The sequence below is a fragment of the Protopterus annectens genome, chromosome 10.part0 (genome assembly GCF_019279795.1).
Source record: "Protopterus annectens isolate FY-2018-M chromosome 10.part0, PAN1.0, whole genome shotgun sequence".
In the NCBI taxonomy this organism is placed as follows: domain Eukaryota; kingdom Metazoa; phylum Chordata; order Ceratodontiformes; family Protopteridae; genus Protopterus; species Protopterus annectens.
The window spans coordinates 1377941911-1377964262 of record NC_056744.1 but is presented as its reverse complement, the minus strand read 5'-3'; the positions used below and the strand labels follow the sequence as shown (position 1 = coordinate 1377964262).

The window sequence follows — 22352 nt, the reverse complement described above, 5'->3', positions numbered from 1 at the left end:
AAGCCTCAATAACTCTGGCAAAGGGATCATCAGCATGGGAGTAATGGAAAACAGAACCCCCATAATTAATAGCCCGGGAACAAAGTCCACCAGCTAGTATACTTAGAATTTTTCTCCCAGAAGGTAGAATTCATACTTAAATCTAAATGCTGCCAGCTTTGTTAATAGTTTAAGATTGTTTTTTTTTATGTGTTCCAACCCTGCTATGCCATTAGGTGCCATTAGATGTTATTGCTACTGTTAAAGTACTTCAGACCATTTCTGTAAAAGGACGAAGCCTTCTTCTTGAAATCATTGTAAAGTTAGTCCTTAATAATGACCCATACATGTCACAGATTTCAAACCATGTCATTACAGAACTGTTACTTTAATCCCTGATACATTAAAGCCAGCTAATCAAATACAGTGATTCCTTGAATTTCTCATTTCAGTGAATATATTCTCATGAGATCTTCCTTTCTCCGTTGTTTTTTTAAAGCTGTCTTGCTATGTTAAACTCATTTAACAAAGCAAGACAGCTTTAAAAAAAAGCAACAGAGAAAGGAAGATCTCCATTGCTTTTTTTTAAAGATATCTTGTTATGTTAAACTCGTTTAACATAGCAAGATAACAGCAACAGAGCTCTTCCATTCTCCGTTGCTGTCCAACAAAAAAAAAAAATAAAAAAATAAAAAAAATAAAAGACTTATACTAATGGAAAAAGTCCGGGCGACCAGACCTTTTTCCATTAGTATAAGTATGATTTACAATGGACACGCTGACCAAACTATGAAGTTAGTTTAATATAACAATACAACTTTCATCACTGTATTTCCTGTGATAAAATGCAGTAATCTAGGCAAGTGTGTATTTTACATACATATTGTGTAAAAGCTTGAATACACTCCATTTGGGAATAAATTGTTGACTGTCATTATACTGTAAAAAACCTTTAAATGTACCTGGACATTCAGTTAGAGATGAAAATGGTGCAACATTTGAATTCAAGAGAATTAATTTGTAGAACTGAAATAAAACTTTGATCAAGCGGCAGAATATAAAAGATAAAACAATATAGTCACATAAACTAATGAATAAAATAAAGTATGAAAAAGAAGTTAGCAGCCTGTAGCCATTACAGGATTATCATGTTTTGTTTTTATTGTGTTTTATCATGTTTATTAGTTTCAGTATCAAAGTAAATGTATTATCTTAGTGAATATTTTTTTAGATCTGTACATGAAGTACTTATAGTTCTTAAATGTTCATGATGAATAAACATGAAAAAATAGCATGTCATATATAGTAAGTGAAATACATAAAATATATACATTATTTTACCATTGTCAACATATCCTGGTATGTATGCAGCACGATTCTGCCTCTGGTTTGCTAACCTGGTTGTCTTCTTTCCCTGAACTCGGACTTTTAAGCTATATCGGCCATTTCCTTTGAAGGAAGTGAAATATCTTGAATAAATTCCATCATTCTTTGCAACATCTGGATCTAAATAAAATGGAGAACAGACAGGGTGACAATATATGTATTTTATGAGATCTCATTCCTCCTATTCACAGAATGAAAAAGAAAAATGATATCCAGAAATGAAACCTGAAATTATTGAATAGCTCCATAATATATATCATGACTCCTTCAGGTGTGCTCATTGTTATGAAGAGTAAAGAATGTTTATGATTCATTAATCTTCACATACTTGAACATTTCACATAAAAAATTATTATGTCTCTGCAAATGTAACTTTTGTGCCCACCATCATATGTTTGGACTTAAACATCTATGTGTGGATTCTTGGCCATGTATACTCATCACATTTATTACTATATACAATAAACCACAGCACAAATTACATTTTGATATATTTTAGCAACTACAGATATATTATAACTTCAGACATTTTATATCTATATCTATCTATATATTTAGATCTATCTATCTATCTGTCTAACTATCTATCTAAGGAGAATTTTTAGCATGATGAGGTAGAAATTCTCCACAAGCAAACCACTACAGCTAACACCTCCCTTATCATATCATAGCTAGCTATAGATCCCCTTCCATGACCCACAACACTCAAACAAGCTATCTCAACAAACTTGATTTGCTAAGCATGCAACCTAACATAGTAATTCTGGGAAACTTCAACTATCTATCCTTCCATAAAGTCGGAGACCTACAAATCCTCAAACTGGCAGGCCTAAACATTCCTGGACTTTGTTAATACAAGTGAAACTCCAACAAGTGGAGCATCATGCTCAACTTGATTCTCATAAATATGGGGAGCTGGTGCTTACCCCCCTCCTGTGTATCATTCTCTTTATTATAGTCAGACCACAAAGTGGTGGTATATTTTGGAAGGACCCCCTTCAAACCATAGAATGTTCAAAAACTATTCTAAAGCAAACAATCTGCTATTGAGTGATCTATTAGCAACATTTCTACCTCTTCTGAAGCAAAATAATTCAGCTGCCTGTGCTGAGTCCTTCTTCCAGAAATTCTACTACCACTACTTCAGCCACTGTATAGAGGTGGTTGTTCCCACTTGAAAGAAGCAAAACAAAATCTCCAAAATAAACCACTATGGTGGCCCCCAGCCATAAACAACCTGTGCATAAAGAGGAAGAAAATCATGGCTAAATACAGTAAACATAACAAAAATACAATTATAAACCTTAACAAGCAGATACAATGTCTAGTCAAAACCACTAAAGCCAAATTTAAGTTAAATATGGCATCCCAGGCTAAAGACATTCTTCTGTTAGGTTAACAGGCAGAAAAGAAATATGCAGCAGTGTGTTGAACTGGTGGTAAATGGCACTATATTTCCTGTACCAGATGACATTGTGAACCTACTGGCAGATAAGTTCTATGCAATCTTCAGTCCATCATTACACCCCCCCCCACACTCCCCAGTCACCACTAAGGAGATAAATTCCATGTAGTCCTTTATTATAACCAGAAAACAGGTTCTAAAGGCTCCCTCCAAGAAAGAGAACACAACATCTATGGGTCTTGATTATATACCAGGGTGCTCTTGAATGGCTTGAGACAGGACTTATCTGTCCTCCTTAACAAAGCTATTTAATCCCAGCCTTAAAAGTGGGTTAGTGCCTCTGGATTGGAAGATGGCAAATGACACACTACCGCACAAGAGTGGCCTCTCTACTGACCCAGGAAACTATAGACCTATAAGCCTGACCAGTCTAATCTGTAAAGCCATGGAAAGTAACGTCATGGATGTTATCTGCAAAGACATAATACATTTTATTTATTTATTTATTTATTTTTATTTTTATTTTTATTGTTATTTTACATTTGTTGACTGGGCTAGTCTAACTGGATACATGTCCATTTTCAGTAGAGGCCCAGGGAGATAAGCTCCAAACTCTGCTAATATAACAATATTACAAAGAATAAATGAAAGGACAAAAAAAACCCATCAATTAAAACATTAATATACATTATTGCTGTAGGTTAACAATGTAGAAGCTTCGTGGAAAAAAATCATGGGTACACAGTTTAGTAATACAGTAGTTTTAGAAGCAAATGTTAAGGTTAAGGGGTTGACATATGTCTTGTAGAAGATTAGGAAAGGTAAGATATATTAAAATTGATTATTAGGTTTGTTCAGAATTATACACTCAAGTAAAACAGAATACATTCAAAGCTGAAATGCAGGTGCTTGGAGTAGGGGTAATTTTCCAATTATCTGTACTACAGGGTAGTTTGCAGACACTAGAAGACTTAAGAAATTGAAGCCAAAGAGAGGCTTAATAATCAGGTTAGGTTGTTGAAGGAGGGTGAAAACAGTAATGCTATACAGTTAGTTTTAATCCTGGTTAGTGCATGGGCATAGCCATTGTGTTTTAAGTAGTAATTTTATTTGATTTTTGAAGAGTGGTAATGATGAAAGTAATTGTAGATTGCTGGGAAGCCTGTTCCAGATTTTCCCTACTGAATTAAAGAAGAGGGAGTCACCTGCTTTATTATAGGATTTCTGGATGGTTACTTGTAATTTATTTGCTGAGTGAAGGGTAGTAAGATTACTATAGGGAGAGATTAGACTACTGAGAATAGGAGTGTTGGTGGGCTGATAAAGCATTTTATGGGTGAAAATAAGTTGTTGAAGAAGTAGCTGGTTTTGCATTTCTAGCCAACCAAGCTGTTTGAGATTTAGACAATGGTGGGTTCTAAATGGTGAGCCAGTGGCAAATCTGGCAATGTTGTTATATGAGGTTGCCAGTTTATTAAGGTTCCTTTTGGAGAGATTGGTATAAATGGGCGAGGCATAGAGGAGGGTAGAGATAAGGTGTGTATGGGCAATGGTGGTTCTGGCTTCAGGGATAAGAAAATATTTTTTCTGTAGAGAGAGCCAAGTTTTCTGTTAACAGTTTTGATAGTTGTGTTAATATACGAGTCAAAGTTAAGATGTTGATCAATAGTTATGCCTGATAGTTTGGTAGTTGGGTCTGGTGCAATGATAGTACCATTATTGGCCTTGACAGTGAGATGAATAGGAGAGGACTTTAGTGTTGGGGTAAAAAGCAGTAGCTTAGTTTTTGGCATTTAGTAGGAGGCAATGTTGTAGAAACCATTTCTTCACTGAGCTAAATACAGTTTAAGTAATGGTTTGAAGTTCAGCAGCTGAGGGGGCACTACACACTAGTGTAGAATTGTCTGCATATTGAATGCAAGTGACTTGAGGAGTATTTAAATGTAGATCGTTAATGAATATTGAGAAGAGGAGAGGTCCCAGGATAGAGCCTTGTGGGACTCCTAGAGTAATAGGAAGATGAGTAGAAAGGTTATTGTTCCAGAGGACAGCTTGCTGTCTATTTTCTAAATAAGACTCAAACCATTGTAGTGCCTATGAGCTGAATAAGAGTGTTTTCAGTATATTTAGAAGTATTTGATGGTTCACCATATCAAAGGCTTTAGAAAGGTCAATAAAGAGTGCAGCAGAGAACTTATTATTGTTAAGATGTTTGTTAATGCAGTCAGAGAAGGATAAGAGAGCATTAGTAGTACTATGTAAAGGCCTAAAGCCATGCTGACAGTCTGATAGAAGGTTATTTTGGAGAAGGTGATCAAGTAGTTGTTGGTGGATACATTTTTCCATTACTTTGGCTAGAGGAGAGAGTAGGGCAATGGGGCAAAAGTTTGAAAGTTTGGTTGAGTTACCACCTTTGTGTAGTGGGATTATGCGAGAGATTTTCTAGAGAGATGGGATAGAGCCTTCAGTAGTGGTTCTATTGATAAGTAGGGTAAAGATGAGAGATGTAGGAACTGGTTTTAAATGAAAGGAAGGGGGTATGCTAGTCAGGGTGGATGGGAGGGTAGAGCTAGCAGGAGGTAAGGAGTTAACAAGAGATTGTACAGTTTCTGTAAAGAAGGTATTGAGGGCATTAGCAATCTCATTGGGAGAGTTTAAGGAGAGACCTGCAGGGGTTGGAGTCTTGTTTTGCCCTGGGTGTAAAAGTTTATTTATAGATGACCAGAAAGTGTGTGGTTTATGTTGATGTTTGTGCTGGAGTTTAAAGCAGTAGTTCTTATTGTCAAGGAGTATTGATCTTTTAGTGGCATTTCTTAATTGTTTATAGTTCTGGTGGTCAGTTAGATTTTTAGTGATTCCCCATTTAGACCAGATCTTATTTCATAATAGAACTTTTTGTCTAGTCTCTTTAGTGAGCCATGCAGCAGCTTTACTTTTAGCTCTTATAGATCTAGTAGGAGCATGGTATTCCAGGATTTGTAGGAATTTGGAGTTAAAATAGGATACAGCTTCCTCTAGTTGAAGTTGTTTTAAGGGAGACCAGTCACAGGCTTGCAGCTCAACTTGGAAGATGACTGGATTAAAATCATTTTTGTTACATGTAGTTTTAAAGATGGTTTGGTTGGGAATGAAGGTTTTTTGCCTGATTATATAAGTAAGGAAGTGATCGCTTATATCATCCAGAAGGGTATCTGCTTTATATGAGAGGGGGTGACTGTTTACTAGGACCCAGTCTAAGGTGCTTTCTTTTCTACTGGGCTTATGGATTCTAGTTGGTGTGGTGATAATTTGTGAGAAGCCATAGAGATTTATATGGAGTATAGGTTGGGCTGAGGTACAGGCATTTCATTCAATGTTAAAATCACCAAGTACAATTTTTTTTTGTGGAACGGATGAGGAAAGCCAACAGAGGATGGTCTCCAGGATATTGATGTTGTTTCCTGGAGGTAGGTAGGAGCATATTATATAAATGGACTTGTTAGCATTGATCTGAAGCTTAGAGATAATGATTTCTGCATGACTATCTAAAGGTAGTTGTATATCTACTATGGAAAGCTGTAGGCCAGACTTAAACAGAACTGCTACCCCACCACCCTTTTTGGTTGTACGGTCTAATCTTATTATATTGTAACCAGGTGGGATGACTTCCTCGTCCATTGTCACTGGTTTAAGCCAGGTTTCTGTTAGACATAGGACATCAAAGGAATGGGTATCTAGTAGAGCATGGAGTTGACTGATTTTGTTATTTAAGCTCTGTATGTTAAGGTGACCTATGAGTAAAGAGTTAGGATCTTTAGTAGAGGTAAAGGGGGTGATAGGCTGGGGTTGGTGAGGCTTGAGTGGGGTGTTATTGTTTGGTCCTGGGTTGGGATGAATATCACCATGGAGTAAAGGGTGTTGAAGAGTAAGTAAGAACTTTAAGAGTTTATAGACATTATTCTCTGACTTTCTGGCTTGTTGGAAGGAAATATGGGCTAACCTATTATACTTTGGGGGAGAGGTAGGTTGAGGTAGAGGTGATGTTAGTATGGTTATGGGAGCTTGGTTGACTCAGGGGCAATGTTTGTTTTAGGGAATGGATGGATTCCCTGTAGTATAGATTTTCAAACAAGGTAAGGACAATAAATATAGATAGAATAGGTATTATAGCAAGTAAAAGAATATGGATTGTTAGTTTTGGTTGGTGAGATAAGGATATTTTAAGAAAGAAAGATATACAGCAAGAAATGGGGATTGTTAATGAGATAGATTGGAGTCAGAATAGGCTAATTGGGCAGGTATTATGAAGAGTAAGAGTGTAGGTGTGTATGTATGTGAAGTGCCAGGAGAAATTAGGTTGGTTATTGGATTATTAGCGGTGATGTATAAATGTAGGAGCAGTGGGGGTGGGTGGGAATTGGGGGTAGGGTAGGGGGTGGAGTGAGCCCACAGGGCGAATTGAGCGGGAAGAGCCAGAGAGGGGGGAAAAAAGTCAAGGAGAACAATCAGTAAGGTGTAAAGGTCAGAAGGTAAGTGTGTAGAGTTAAGGAGGAAAGTAAAGAGGGTTACAGGAAGAGACTTGAGGAAAGTAGAGAGGGTTGCAGGGAGAGGCTATGGCTATTTGAGGAGTGAAATGTGAGATAAGAATCTACTGGGACATGAAGTAGAGGGTGAAATAGACTACAGAAAGGCTAGGAACTCAAAATCAGGAGGAGTCACTACAGAAAGGTGAAGAAATACAGGGCAGTTAGCTGTTAGTAGGGCACCACCTAGTGGCCAGTCACGTAAATTGCAGCAGGAGAAAGAGGTCCCCTAAGGGGGGGGGGTAAGAAGCTGGAGTATCTGAGGGAGCTATCGTAGTTAAGAGTAAGAGGTTATGTGTGGGAAGTAAGAGTAATTTGAGGCTAAAAAAGAGGAGATTTGGCTGCTGGCTAACCTGGGAGGGTTGCTTGTTTTACCTAGCAGTAGTATTTAGCTAAGCTGTAACAGCATTAGAAGACATACTGTCACTGTATTCTTTTCTGGGAAAAAAGGACTCTCAGGGAGCAGGTTGATTTTCTCACTATTTAGGAGTCTATTCCTTGGCTTCCAGCAGGGCACAATTAGGTAGGCTAGAGATGGGACAAGCAGGAACACAAAGCTGGTACATATAAGAAATAAAGAGAAAAATCAGTGAATGAAGCTAACAGTTCAGGAATTAGGGATACAAACAGTGAAATTCCATAGACACAGGCTCAAGAGTCACCTCAGCAGGTGATCCCTAAAACTTAAAATTTCTTCACAAATCAAAGCACTTTCACACAAAATCTTAACATTTCTTCAAAGATCAAAACACATACTGCTTGCAGACCTATTTAGGCACTACAGCAGTTCACAAGTTGATTGCTAAAGGTTGAAGATAATTTGGGCAGTTTCCAAAATCAGCTGTACAGATCTAAACATTCTCTATAGGAATTTACAGAGAGAGAAACATTTACCGTGTAAAAGTTCCTACAGATACTTAGGTTTGTTTAGGCTAGAGGTGATTCATTGCCCTTGCATTTAGACAAACTGGGTAAGAGAAATGATACACTAATAATAGCAAAGGTTGGTTTACCTAGATGGAAAATTAATGGAGTGGCTACCTGATCAATTGCCTAACCCCCCAACCTGAATAAAACGGCCTCCAAAAGGAAGTAGGGTCAGCATGCAAATCAACAAACACTGGACACTAATCAGTTTGGCTTTATTGAGGAGGTCACAAAGGACATGAATGAGGGCATTTCAGTCCGTATAACCTATTTGGAACTGTCCAAGGTATTCAGCACTTTTCCTCATTCAGGTATAGTCAAAAAATTACAAAAAATAATCAAATTAATCCTGTTGGTTGGCAACCAACTGTCTTTCACAGAGAATGCAAGAGAGAAGAATAGGAGACTCTGCCTTCATTAAAAGGACAGTCACAAGTAGAGTTTCCCAGGGAGCAGTACTGGAATTGCTCCTGTTTGGCATTTACTTCTCGGATGTCCGAGCCAATACAACTAGACTGTGGTTGACCATGTTTGTGGCCTACTGCAAACTCGGGGTAGTCATAGAATCTCCCGAGCACACAAAAATCCTCCAGGAGGGTTTCACACAGACATACAGTTGGTGTAAGAACAGTGAGCTGAAATTAAATGCAAAAAAGTGCATACTCCTCTCCTTTGGTAACTCATCCATCACCTTAAACTACAAAATTGATAACACATCTCTTAACGTAGAAACAGTGGTTAGGGATCCTATTTAGATGGTGATCTGGCCTTTGACATGTCCACTACAGTTAGGAAGTAATTTTATATAGCACAGCTTCAGTGTAAAGGCACTGCATCCAGGTCCTGGCAGGCCAGTGTGCTCTGTACTCAGCCCTTATTAGACTAGTCATAGAGTACAATGCTCCACTTGATAGACACCTTCCAAGGCACATGCTTCACCTTGAACCTATCCATCCATCCTTAAACCCTCTTCCTATTTTTGCACATGGGGTCAGGCTGTCACTTCAACAGTAAACAGTCATATATAGCCAAGGTTTACACTGCTGAGTAGCTTGCCCTGCCAAGGTAGTTCATCCATACCACAAACTCACATCTAGGGCCAATTTAAAGTGTCCAGTCCACCTGCTGCATGTCTTTGGAATGTGGGAAGAAATTAGAGGACTCAGAAGAAACCTACTTGAACACAGGGAGGATATGCAGACTCTGCATAGAAGGTACCCCAGCTGAGAATTGCACCAAGGGACCTCTTGCCCTGAGGTGACAGTGCTAACTGCTTCACCTCTGTGCTGACCTCACCAATGTTTTGCCCTTAAACATCCACATACATTTCTTACCAAAAGAATATAGGGAGTCCAACACATGAATCATGGGGACCACCTTTGATCTCTCTCCCTTTTCTCAGTCTTGTATGCCCTGCTAATAGGTGACTGCTGTCTAGCCCTTAAAACCTCCTCAGACCCTGTATTGATGAACTTGCTCCATAACTAAAAATGTTTATATTTCAATGATTTTTTTATGATTGATTAGGTAGATACACTGGTCCAAAGATCCTTTTCAGGCACAACTCAGGCCATAAGGCAACAAAGGACAAAGTAAGATACAATACTTAGTACATGTTATTTAAAATAGTTACAGAACAAACAGTTGAATACAACTTATTTAAAGAAGGTATAGAACAATTTACAACAGCTGGAGAACAAACACTGAATACAATAGTTTATTTAAAATAGTTGTTGAATAGCAAGTAAGTGAACATTGTTTACAGGAGTTTGAGAACAGCAACTCAGAAGATATATCTGCAGTAAATATAAGAATAGAGAGAGACAGGCTGCACAGGACAGTAACTGATGTTGGCAGAAACATAGTGGTAAAATAATTTAGTTAGTAAATTAAAATACTGTCTTTAGCTGAATAAGAAACAGAGAACAAATTAATTAAAATTGTTACATGCAAGGAGAGACTGATGCTTTTATTACAAAGAAATTAAAATAACGCATTTGGCTATATTACAAATTAATCCTTATTAAAATCATTTTCATGCAATGAAACATTCATATCAGCAATGAGTCCTCAAATAAAGAAGCTCTCATGTTAGACCTGAGAAGAATGAACCTAGTAATAAAATTAAATATAGCAGCCAAAACTGACTTTATCGTTTTGCTCTTTAATCAACTACTCCGTAAAGCCAGTAATTCCTCATATCTCTCTTTCCCTACTTTGCAAATTAATCAAACAAGAGTTCCTCCGGATATATTTGTACTGCATTTCTGTCCAAGATAACCATGTGACTACAGAATAGACTTTCTATAAAGATAATCTGTAATGCAGCCCATCTCAGATACAGCAAAGAATCATGTGGAAATGTTGATGGGTGAAGGGAAGTTTAACAACAGATAAATGGCCTACTGCTGTGTGTATGGCTGGAATTATACAAATGTTTCAGGATGCAGATGATAGCTGTGTGACTGATGAGGTAATAAAAGTATGAGAGTGACAGAACAGGCTATACTGAGGGGGTAGCTAATGGATGCATTGGAAATGTTTGCAAGACTATGCCTCACAGTGCAGGACAAATCACCCACAGAACCTGAACTTATCAACTCAGGGACTTACACATTTCAGACAAAAGGGAATATTCTGAGAAATGGGTATCTCCGACTAAGTATATGTAAGTACAGAGTTAGTCCAGAATCCAGCCTTACCACACATACAAGCACACACACATTCAGATACACTCACTTACATAATGTTGGCGTGAATGACTTGAGACATACCTCCCTGGACTATATGAAGAGAGACATGACTGAACTCACTGAATATGTGTCCCAGGCAGGTATCTCCCTAGCCTTAAGCAGCATTCTACCATCACCCAGAATGATGCCTCAATACAAACAGAAAATGATTGACTTTAACAATTGGCTTAGTTTCTGGTGTCATTCCAGGGGGATCTAGTTCCTGACATCCTGAGAAGATATGATCGAAAGACCACAATGCTATGCTGGAGATGGCCTGAATCTGTCTCACTTGGGCTTCAGGCTTCTAGCAAAGGCCCTTGCCTACCCCATAGTGCCTTTTTAGGAAAAGTCATGAGGTCAATGCTACCAACAGAAACATTTCAACAAAGTGCAAATGAAAGGTCATGCTGCTAAACGCTAGGAGTCTAAACATGAAACTGCACTCATTGTAAGCATTCTTAACCCTGGAAGATGCTGACATTTGTGGAGTCACAGAAACTTGGTTCAAAGCTGCAGAGATCACCCCAGCCTTACCTGGTTACTCATCCTATCATACATTTAGATCCCAAACTGTGGGCAGCAAAGCCAAAGGTGGTGGAGTTTCAATATATATTAAAGACACACATACCTCCAGGCTGTTCAAACAGTATGACATACAGGAGACACTCTAGGTGCAGTTAATCATTGACAAGACACCTATTCAAATTATAGCTAGCTACAGGCCTCCAAATTTGACTCAAGATGCCCACTCCACCTATCTTGACCTCTTCAAATCTATCAAGATTCAACCATTGACCCTGATCCTGGGTGACTTTAATTACCCAACTATAGATTGGAAAAAACTACTCATGCCAGAACACAAATGCCTAGAGATTCCTCAATTTTATAAATGCACATGCCATGGAACAGCTGGTCAATACCCCCACAAGAGGTGATAATATCTTGGACTGGTATTAACCAACATGAGTAACCATTGCAGCACCCCTACAGTATCATCCTCCCTGGTAAGATCCAACCATAAAGTGGTCACTTTAAGTCCCCATCTCCTGTGATGCCCCTCTAGCCAGGGTTAAACAAAAAAAACTTCTTCAAAGCAGATTACAACCTCCTGAGGGCTAGTATAAACAGTTTCACAGCCCCCTCCCCCACTGTAGGAACTGGCACCAATGTCCAAATCTACACCAAAGTACTATAAGAACATTTCTATCAATGCATGGAATCAGGTATACCTCACAGGACAAAATCATCCTCTGCAAGGAAGAGCAAATCTGTTTGGTGGACATCTGCAATAAATAAATTATATAACAAAAGGAAGAAATTGCTCTCCAGGACCAAGAAGGAGCAGATGTCCAATTGGAAGCAACCTTAGCCTGAACAAGCAAATAAGAGCCCTAGTGAAATTCTCTGAAGTCAACTTTGAGTCCAGATTGGCCACATCTACTAGAGACAATCATAAGGTCCTCATCACATATGTCTGCAGTCTCAAAGGAAGCACCCAGATCTGTTCAGAACTGGTGGTCAAGGACACCGCATACACAAATGCTGTAGATATAGCCAATCTGCTGGCTAACAGATTCAGCAAAAATGTCTCCCCTCTGTCCTCCACATCAGTAAATCAGGAAATCCCCAGTACCTGCTCCCCACCCCTGCCTCCCCACTCCTTATCTCTAGGGAGCAGGTCTTCACTGCCTCTCAAAGGCAAAAAATACAGCCTCCATGGAACCCGATAACATCCCAGGCTGCATCTTACATGAACTCAGGCATGAACTTGCAGCACCATTAGGCGCCCTATTCAACCAACGCCTGAGTACTGGCTTTGTCCCAGCTGAGTGGAGGACAGCCACTGACATCCCTTTATACAAAAGTGGAACATCCACCAATCCAGAAAATTATAGACTTATCAGCCTAATTAGCCTGATCTGCAAGGCCATGGAATGGATTATCAGGGACCTCATTAACAGGGGCACTGGCAAGCTCCAAACATTCGTCCCCACACAGTTTGGCTTTGTCAAGGGGAGGTCATGTCTGTTAAATCTGCTCGACTTCTTTGAGACAGACACCAAAGCGATGGACGAGGGAAGACAGTGCACACCGCCTACCTTGACTTGGCCAAACCCTTTCACAGTACTCCCCACTTGGCATAATAGATAAACTCTCTCAACTAGGCATCAATCCATATGTTATCAGATGGGTAGCAAACTGGCTCACTGATAGAACCCACCTAATCAAAATAGGGGAAGCCACCTAAAGCAGTAGACCCGTAATGGGTGGCGTACTCCAAGGATCGGTCTTGGAGCCTCTGTTATTTGGGATATACTTCTCTGAGGTACAGGTCAAACCAGTGGGCTATGGGTGACCAAATTTGCAGATGACTGCAAGTTGGGCACAGTCATTGATTTCCCAAGTGATGTGGACGTCCTCCAAGATGGTCTCACCAAAACAAATGACTGGTGCCAGAAACATGGCCTCAAGCTGAATGCCAAAAAATGCATCATCATCCCCTGTGAGGAAAGTGACATCCCCACATATTATCACATTAATAACAATACCCTAAGTACACAATCAGTAGTGAGGGATTTTAGCACCAAGGTTGATAGCAACCTGAATTTTTACCACCATATTGTTTCCGTTGTACAGAAAGCTTTCTACATGGCCCACCTCATAAGTAAGGGTATCTCATCCAGGGATAAAGAGGTCATAACATCCCTGTATTCTTCCCTTATAAGGCCAGTTATTGAGTACAGTGTCCCCTTCGGCATGTACCTCACAAAGCACATGCAACAGCTGGAGACACCACAGAGGTTCCTCACCAGGAGAATCCAGGGCCTCAAACATTTACCCTACACAGATAGGCTAAAAGCCCTGTCCCTCTACTCAGTTTCATACAGACTCCTCAGAGGTGACCTCTGTCTGGCATGCAAAGCAATCTTAGACCCCACCTTGATGGGACTGCTGCATATCCGTAAGTCAAGTGCCACTCGAGCAACCCATACGCACAACCTCAACCTCGTCTGTGATATCAATGGGACTCGGCAGGACAGATTTGTGTCCCATAGACTCCACCATCTGTGGAATAGACGCCATCTCCACATAATGCAGAGTACCTCATTGTCCTTTTTTAAGCGCAACCTGGATAACTGGATGGGAAATAGAAAATACACTCCCTGGGATTCCACTTGTGCCACTGCTGGACAGGGGCTTTGGGTGCTGACTTGTCTAAACATGGGCTAAACTCTTGGCTAGGCTTATAAGGGCCTCAGGGCCAATAGCCTAGTAACCTCCTTTGCTCCTATGATCAGCCATTCAGTGTCCATAATACAAGTCTCTACATCCCAAGTCTTGACCATTCAAAATGGTTACCTAATATAATTTGTGGGTTTAGGGTTAGGATTTTTGCAAGGACAGTGGTAGGGTTCACAAGTGATACAGGATGCAATACATAAAAACACATGCACACAACCTCCCATACCCACAAATACACACAAATACATGGAGCCTTACCACACACACAAACACACACACACTTAAATACATAATCGTTTATTAACATGCACAGATGTACCTCCCCCCTACACACACACACACACACACACACACACACACACACACACACACACACACACACACACACACACGCACACACACCACAAAACTGTCACATGATGCATGCAAACAAATAAATGATCTGACAAATTTCCTGGTTTTGGATGATATGCATAATGTAAGGTATATTGCTGTGCACAGTGTATCAAACTTACCTCTGCAAAGTAACCTATTTTGGAAATGGAAGCCCACCACATTATCTTGCTGTGTCTCATTCTACAAGACAGTGCTGCTTTCAGATGGAGCAGACTTACATATATTCAGTGGGCTTGCAGAAAGAAGTCAGCAACACATCTGGGTGTCCATGCAGCCAATAATTTTCAACAAACATGTCTACTGTGCAAATGACAGAGTGAAAAATAACTTTCTTACTGTTGTAATACCCCATAAGCATGCACATATATTCATATTTACACAAAACAGTCCCTGCAACCCACATATATTCTTCCTGTGTAACATCTGAGGATTGCCTTCTAAAACAGCCAAGGCTGACAACAGCATGCCAAAACCATAGATGCTATATGACATCTCTGACACTGCAATGTCAGAAAAAAGGTCTGTCTTTTAGTACAAATGGATAGTTCTATTACTGCAAGAGACAGTAAAATATAAAACTTACTGGAGCTGCTGCTGCTTCCTTAAAAACAAGGAACAGTGCAATGATCATGCCTTGGCAATCATGCTAGAGGCTGGCCATAGGCTGCTAGAAATATGTATGACTACCATATACCCTATTCCTTTAGGCTACACACATGCTACACTATGCATGCACTTAAGCAGGAGGCATCAGCCACAAGAAAGACTACATCACAGATTGCCCAGGAGGCAACCAGGGATGTGCTATCAACATTACTATGGAATTCACAAAAAAAAAAGTCCCATATGGCAAATCACCAGCACTGGCTTCTTCCAGCTGTACTACCTATCTGCTTGATGGAATATACTGTCTTCGAATTCATTACAAATATAATGTAGGAAACCTTCCACTTTCTCCACCATGAGAAATAGGATTCCAGATTCCTGCCCATTTCCACTGATACTGACATCCATGACTTGGTCATGAGCCCATGTTAGCTTATAAATTAAGACATAGGCCTCTGCATGTTTGTTTAATTGTGCACTACCCATATCAGTAACTATGCAAAACATCGGGACCCATTAGAGTGAGTCTTGAAACATGGAGAGAGAATGGCCAAAAGAATTGACTTACATATACCAAGTCTGAGATGGCTATTTCCCAGAACATTCCATGATATGGCAATATCGAAGTTGGTATATGTAAGTTCTGGGGATTTGTGGGGGGGGCTTGCCCCATGGAAAAAAGAAGTTTAAAGGAGGAGAGCAATTTTCGACATTCGATCTTTTCTGGAATTTTGATATTTTTTTCAGCTTGTCAGCATTTAGCATTCTGAGTGCCAGCATTTTAATAGGAAGCCATCCAAATTGTTATGTTTCTCCCACAAACCAAACAATTTGGCCATTGGTATACATATTAATGCACAGTATTTTTAGAGGCCATATATGGCTGTATTATATGCCTATACAGCTTAGCAGAAAAACTGCTTGTGACCTTAGTCCAGGGCTGGATCCTTTCTGACTTTGAGAGCATCTTGATATTATTCTGCTGAAGCACATTCCATACGATGAAAAGTAAGAGTTGCTTCTACCAGTGTTCACAGTTGGCAAGGCAACAAGTACAGCACATGGGACTGATCACAGGGTATGGCAGGAATACTGCTTTACTCTTACAAATATGTTGTTCTGTTGTGTCTACCACCTCGTTCTCTTCAGCTTCCTTCACCTTCACAGAAGTAACCTTACAAGTCACCTTACTATGCCACCATAGACTTGTACTCCCCAGATATAGTCATCCTGACAGAAACCTGGCTAAAACCTCACATTACCAGTGAGCAAATACTCCCTACAGGTTACAACATACTAAGAGTAGACCGGCTAAACAAAAAAGGAGGTGGTGTAGTTATAATATTTAAACAGCATCTAAACATCCAGATCTTAAAATCATCAGCTTCACAAATAGGCAATGAAGAAATAATATATACCAACCTCAAAATTAACCAAAACAAAACCATCAACATAATTGGATGCTACTTCCCACCTGGCCAAAACATCCCTCCACTAGAAAACCTCCTCAGCTGGTCTACCCACCATCTCCCCCAAGAAACTATCATCTTAGGTGATTTCAATATTGACTGGCAATCCTGTTCTGGTAACAATCCAACCCATCATGTACACCTTCATGGCTTCACCCAACTAGTCCAGTCACCAGCAAGGATAAATAAAAACTCCAGCAAGCACGCTACCCTGTATTGGATACTGGTCAGTAGAGCCCCCAGTCATATATAACAGGCTGCTTATCAGATAGCCTCAGTGATCACTCCCCAACATTCCTACTCAAAAAATACCTATACCAAGCTAAATCTGTCATCTATCGTCAAATACGTAAAAAATAAACTTTAACCCACTCACATTCATTTCATCCCTCAAAGAATGTAACTGGCATGCTCTAAAGTACCTCAGTCTAGATGACGCAGTTGAATTTTTTAATACTACCTTCCTGAACATCCTTAATTACCATGCCTCCATAAGATTTTCCAGAACCAAAGCACAACCCTCCCCATGGCTACAGAAAACCACTAAGTCAGAAATGAAAAACAGGGATAAAGCCTGGGAGCACTTGCGCAAAACCAAACCCCCCCCCAGCTAGACAAAAATTCCTAGAACTACGCAATAGAGTCAAAAAGCTAATAAAACAGGACAAATTCCAATACTACCAGTCTTCCCTAGACTCCTTACAACACAGCCCCAAACAATTCTGGTCCTCCATAAACTCCATCCTCCACCCAGGAAAAGTCAGTACCCCTCCTCCTAACATCCCTCACTCCTCAGAAAATATTGTTACCTCATTCAACACACACTACACCCAAACCATACTATCACTAACTAAACAACACAACCCCCTCCCCTCCAACCCACACCTTCAACTAGTGATCTCCCCACTGTCTTCTCTTTTTCTCCTGTACCTACCTCCAACATAAAAAAAAACTCTTAACTAAACTTAAACCCATCAAATTAGCAGCAGACAACCTCCCAAGTGAATACCTACAAATCACAGCTGATACTCTGGCCTACCCAGTATCCATCTTGATTAACCGATCTCTGTCAGAAAGATACGTTACCACACTATGGAAAGTCTCACATATAATTCCCCTCCACAAAGGCGGACCCTCTGCAGAACTAACCAATTACCGCCCCATAGCTATTCTCTCTCCACTCTCCAAAATACTAGAGAGATGCATACACTCTCAGGTCTCAGACTACCTCCTTACTAACAACCTCCTTTCCAGTACTCAGCATGGTTTCTGACCAAACCATAGCACCACCACTGCCTTACTCTCCTTTACTAACACTATATTTCAGCATAAAAACAATGGTTATCTCTCCTCTGCTACTTTCCTAGACCTATCTAAAGCATTTGACATGGTCCCACACAAACAACTTATCTCTGTCCTCAATAAACTATCCTTCTCACAATCAGTCACCAACTGGTTTCAGAGTTACCTGTCTGACCGCCAACAATCCATCGTATGGCAGAATGACATATCTCCCCAACTACCTGTCTCCATAGGGGTTCCCCATGGATCCATCCTTGGACCCCTACTCTTCTCTGTTTACACCAATAATCTAGCCTCTGCCACCAAACATGGCATACTCATCCAATACGCAGATGACTCGACCATCATCTGCTCAGCCCAGTCCCTACCCAAACTGCAAAAAGTCACACAGGAAGCCTTTTCCTCTGTTGAAACATGGTTATCCGATGCCCAATTAATACTCAACCCAAAAGAAACTAAACTACTTATCTTCCAACCCACCAAACATACTCAAAACAACTCTCACTTTAACATCACAGCAAAAGACAACACCACTATATACCCAACTGAACACACCAAATTGCTAGGAGTGGAAATAGACAATAAACTAAAACTTGACATTCACATATCCATGACCATAAAAAAAGTCCACAAAAAAACTAGGAGCATTATACAGAAATAAACAATTTCTCACCAAAGCAGCAAAGATTTCAATAGCAAATTCCCACCTTATCTCCACCCCACTTTATGCCTCTCCAATATATACCAACCTAAGGCAATGTGATCTAAACAAGCTAGAGAGCTGCTACAACAAAATCACCAAATTCGCCACAGGGGCATCCTACCATAGTCACCACTGTCTCTCACTTGCTGAACTGGGCTGGCTTGAACTCCCTCACCTCCTTCAGTGGTATCAACTCTCACTTTCCCACAAACTAGTAAACCATCTACTAAATGTCCCATCCCTCCAGAATCTACTCCAACCCAATTGCACCACCAGACCACTAAGATCCAGCAACAAAAATCACTTGCAGATCACTAAAGCCAATAACTCTGCTGGTGAAGCACTATTCTCTTGTGCCATAGCCAAATTATGGAACTCACTCCCACCCACAATTACCTCCATACCGTCATGCACCCACTTCAAAACTTTACTAAAAGCGCACCTAAAAACATGCTGGCTATGCCCTTGCAACTCCCACTCTAATATCATCCACCCATCCAACTACTACCTTTCTTTCCATTCCACTAACTACCTTGATTATAGCAAGTTCAGATGCTCATAAGCCTAGTACTTATTATACAGCAGGAACTTCTCATTGTTACATTTGTTAATGCCTGTTATGTACTTCACAGATAAAGATTCTAGTTGTCTACTGATGTACTATGTTCTTCATCTGTAAATATGTTGTAAGAAATTTCTATGTTAAATTGTTAATCGCTATGTAATCCAATGTAACTACTGTCTGTTTATTTTACTGTGGAGCTTTTCTTCCTGGGCCTCCAACGAAAATGGACCCACATCCAGTCGGACACTCCCGGTCAACAAATTTAAATAAATAAATAAATAAATAAATAAATAAAACCTTCTACCAGAGATCCACTCCAGAAATCTGAACCTTCATTTAACCAAGTGCATCTTTCTTATTTATTTATTTTGTTTACCAGGATAGTCCACAGGGCCATACTGAGCCCATTTTCAGTGGAGGCCCAGAGAGAAAAGCTCCACAATCAAATTACAATTTATACATACAAAACACAAAGTATATACATTTTCAATATAAAGTGTTCAAAACATATAAACACAATGCCTTAATTCCTTAAATAGATCAGCGCACAAAAAATCATATGTTTGTCTTTGGAACTGATTCCCCTTATATATCAAATGATGCATTTCCTTAGCTGCCTTCAAATCAGGCTACATGATTGGATGGGTGATTGTAAATGTATGGCCAGAGTATGTGGCTACCCTCTTTTAACCAATGGCTATTAGCTTATTTCTATTACATCCAGGTAAAGTGGTTGAGCTTCTCAATGTCCCCCTGGCTATAAGTATGGTAACAACCTATGAACCCATCATGTTGCATGTCGCATACTTAGCCACTAGAGAGAGATGGCTATACTAGAGGTGAGGGAAATGTATTGGTAATGTCACCATCACAGAACTGTGTCCAATGCAGAGTGGTAAAGATTACATTGAACTATCCAGCAGCATTATGGAAATCTACCATCAGAACATATCATGATAGACCTCTTTCTTGTCCATAATTGTCAGAGGAATGGCAAAGAAGTTTTAAACTGTTTTCCAGTAATATATCAACTACATGCTTTAAACCAATGTAGGACAGCACATGGCAATTAGTGCTCTTTATCAAGGTGTCCTATCTCGGAACATGGTGCCCTATCTCAGAATACCTGCAATGAATGAAAGCAGCATACTAATATACTGTTCTTAACAAAGACGTGTACAGCTACTGCAGACAGCATGAGTTTATTACTGATCTGCCTACCTGCTGCAAGATTTGTAGATGTGCATCCTCATTGCTGTCTCATGGTTACTCTCTATCACTATTGATACTGTTTCTGCACCTACTATGTACATGTGGACTTTGTATTGGGAACATTTGTGCTATGGTGCCTCATTAGTGACATGGACCTTGCTACATACCCCACCTACTGATGGCAATTTATGATTCTAGGATACACCAATTATCTTTGCACAATTCCACCTGCACCCATCAGCTACCTGTTTTTCTGGATGCCTCTGTGGACCATTTGCCTGTGGTTAATGTCATCTGAACACCTGTTCTACCTGGACACCTCTGTTACCATAATAGAACATCTGCCTATGCATGCTGACATCAGCACACCTGTGCTACCCTGTAGAATATTTACCTGTGAATGACGTCTGATTTTCATGTTTGACTAGTGCTACCTAGATACGTCTGGTACCATTACAAACCATCTCCTTGTGGGAATGCCTCATGAGCACCTCTGTTGCCTACAGTCCCAGCTGTCTGTATAAGCAGCTGCATGCACAGAGGCAAGTGACTGCAGCTGCTGTTTTGGCCATTGTTTGTGTGTGGTGTTGTTCTTATCATACAATCTAGTTGCCTGCTGTACCAGCTGGCACCCTCACCTAAGTATGGGCATTGGTTTGGTTGTACTCTGAGGGGTCCATTGCCTTAACATTAGCCTGCTAATCATGCTTCTGGACCCTACATATGCCCAATATGTGTGTTACTGATAATTATCTGCTGACAATAGTGCTTATTGTCATGCATATGTACTTGCTGCCATCCTATGGCATTCCTTCGTGTGTTGTTCTTAAATCATGTAATTTGTACATTAAAGTTAGTGAGTCTCTTCCAGGTACTTCCCCCATGACTTGCTTCTGTCGCTTGCATCATAGAGATGTGGCCTATCTTCCAGCTAGTTTATCTGTACCTAACTTCTGCTGCTAGAGCTTGTTGTGATGGTTGTTCCTTTCTTCACTTCCTTGTGTCTCTGGGGTTTTGCATTACAGAAATGTACTTTATATTTCTACAGGATATCATCTTGACCAGTTTGTTCTTTCTGCACTATAGTCAGATTACCTGTCTCATGTTTATTTTAGCGCCCCCTGGGTGCTCACCAATGCACATATTTTGTATCCTGCTCAGACTTACATTTCTGTATATCTCAAATATGTTGGTTCTATTATTTCATTCCATTTGCACTGTGCTCATGCTGTCTCTCTCTCTCTCTCTCTCTCTCTGTCCTAGTTGAACTGCTTTCATCTACGCAGCCCAGTACTGACTGTGCAGTTCAGACAGGTACTTAAGATCTGCGACAATGGTGCATGCATGCTTGTATGTATATATTCAGATGTACTGCTCCAAGCTGTCAGATTTTAATGAAAATGTCTCTCATTGCCTTTCTTGCATGCTGTCATCAGCATTCACTTCCATAGCAGCTCAAATTCTCCCTTATTTCTGCCATTGCGTTTTGACTTCATTAACATTTGTCTTTGGGTGCTTGTTGGGTGGCTTAGACCTACTTCACTGATGTGACATCTCACGAGCAGCAGTCATAGACGTAGGTGTTAGCCCACTGCCTGACTACCATTCTTATTCTAATTTTTTGTGTCGTGGCATTCTTTGTGGTTACTATAGTGATGTATAACATACAAATTGTATGTATGGACTTGTCTAAAGTATTTCAGCATTCCAGGACAAAAAGTTGCTGGGGCAGGATTAACTCTATAATCAGTGGTCACTGTTGAATAAAAAAGTAACTGAGACAAGAAAGGGTTAAAGAACACAACATAAACAGAAGACATGAAGATGTGAATTCACTACTGTCATTGTGACATGAAATATAT

General features: G+C 40.0%; 1 pseudogene; it reads right to left on the bottom strand.

Moving 5' to 3' along the window:
• LOC122814284 overlaps positions 1 to 22352 on the bottom strand; it is a 1664844-nt pseudogene that overhangs the window by 223013 nt on the left and 1419479 nt on the right.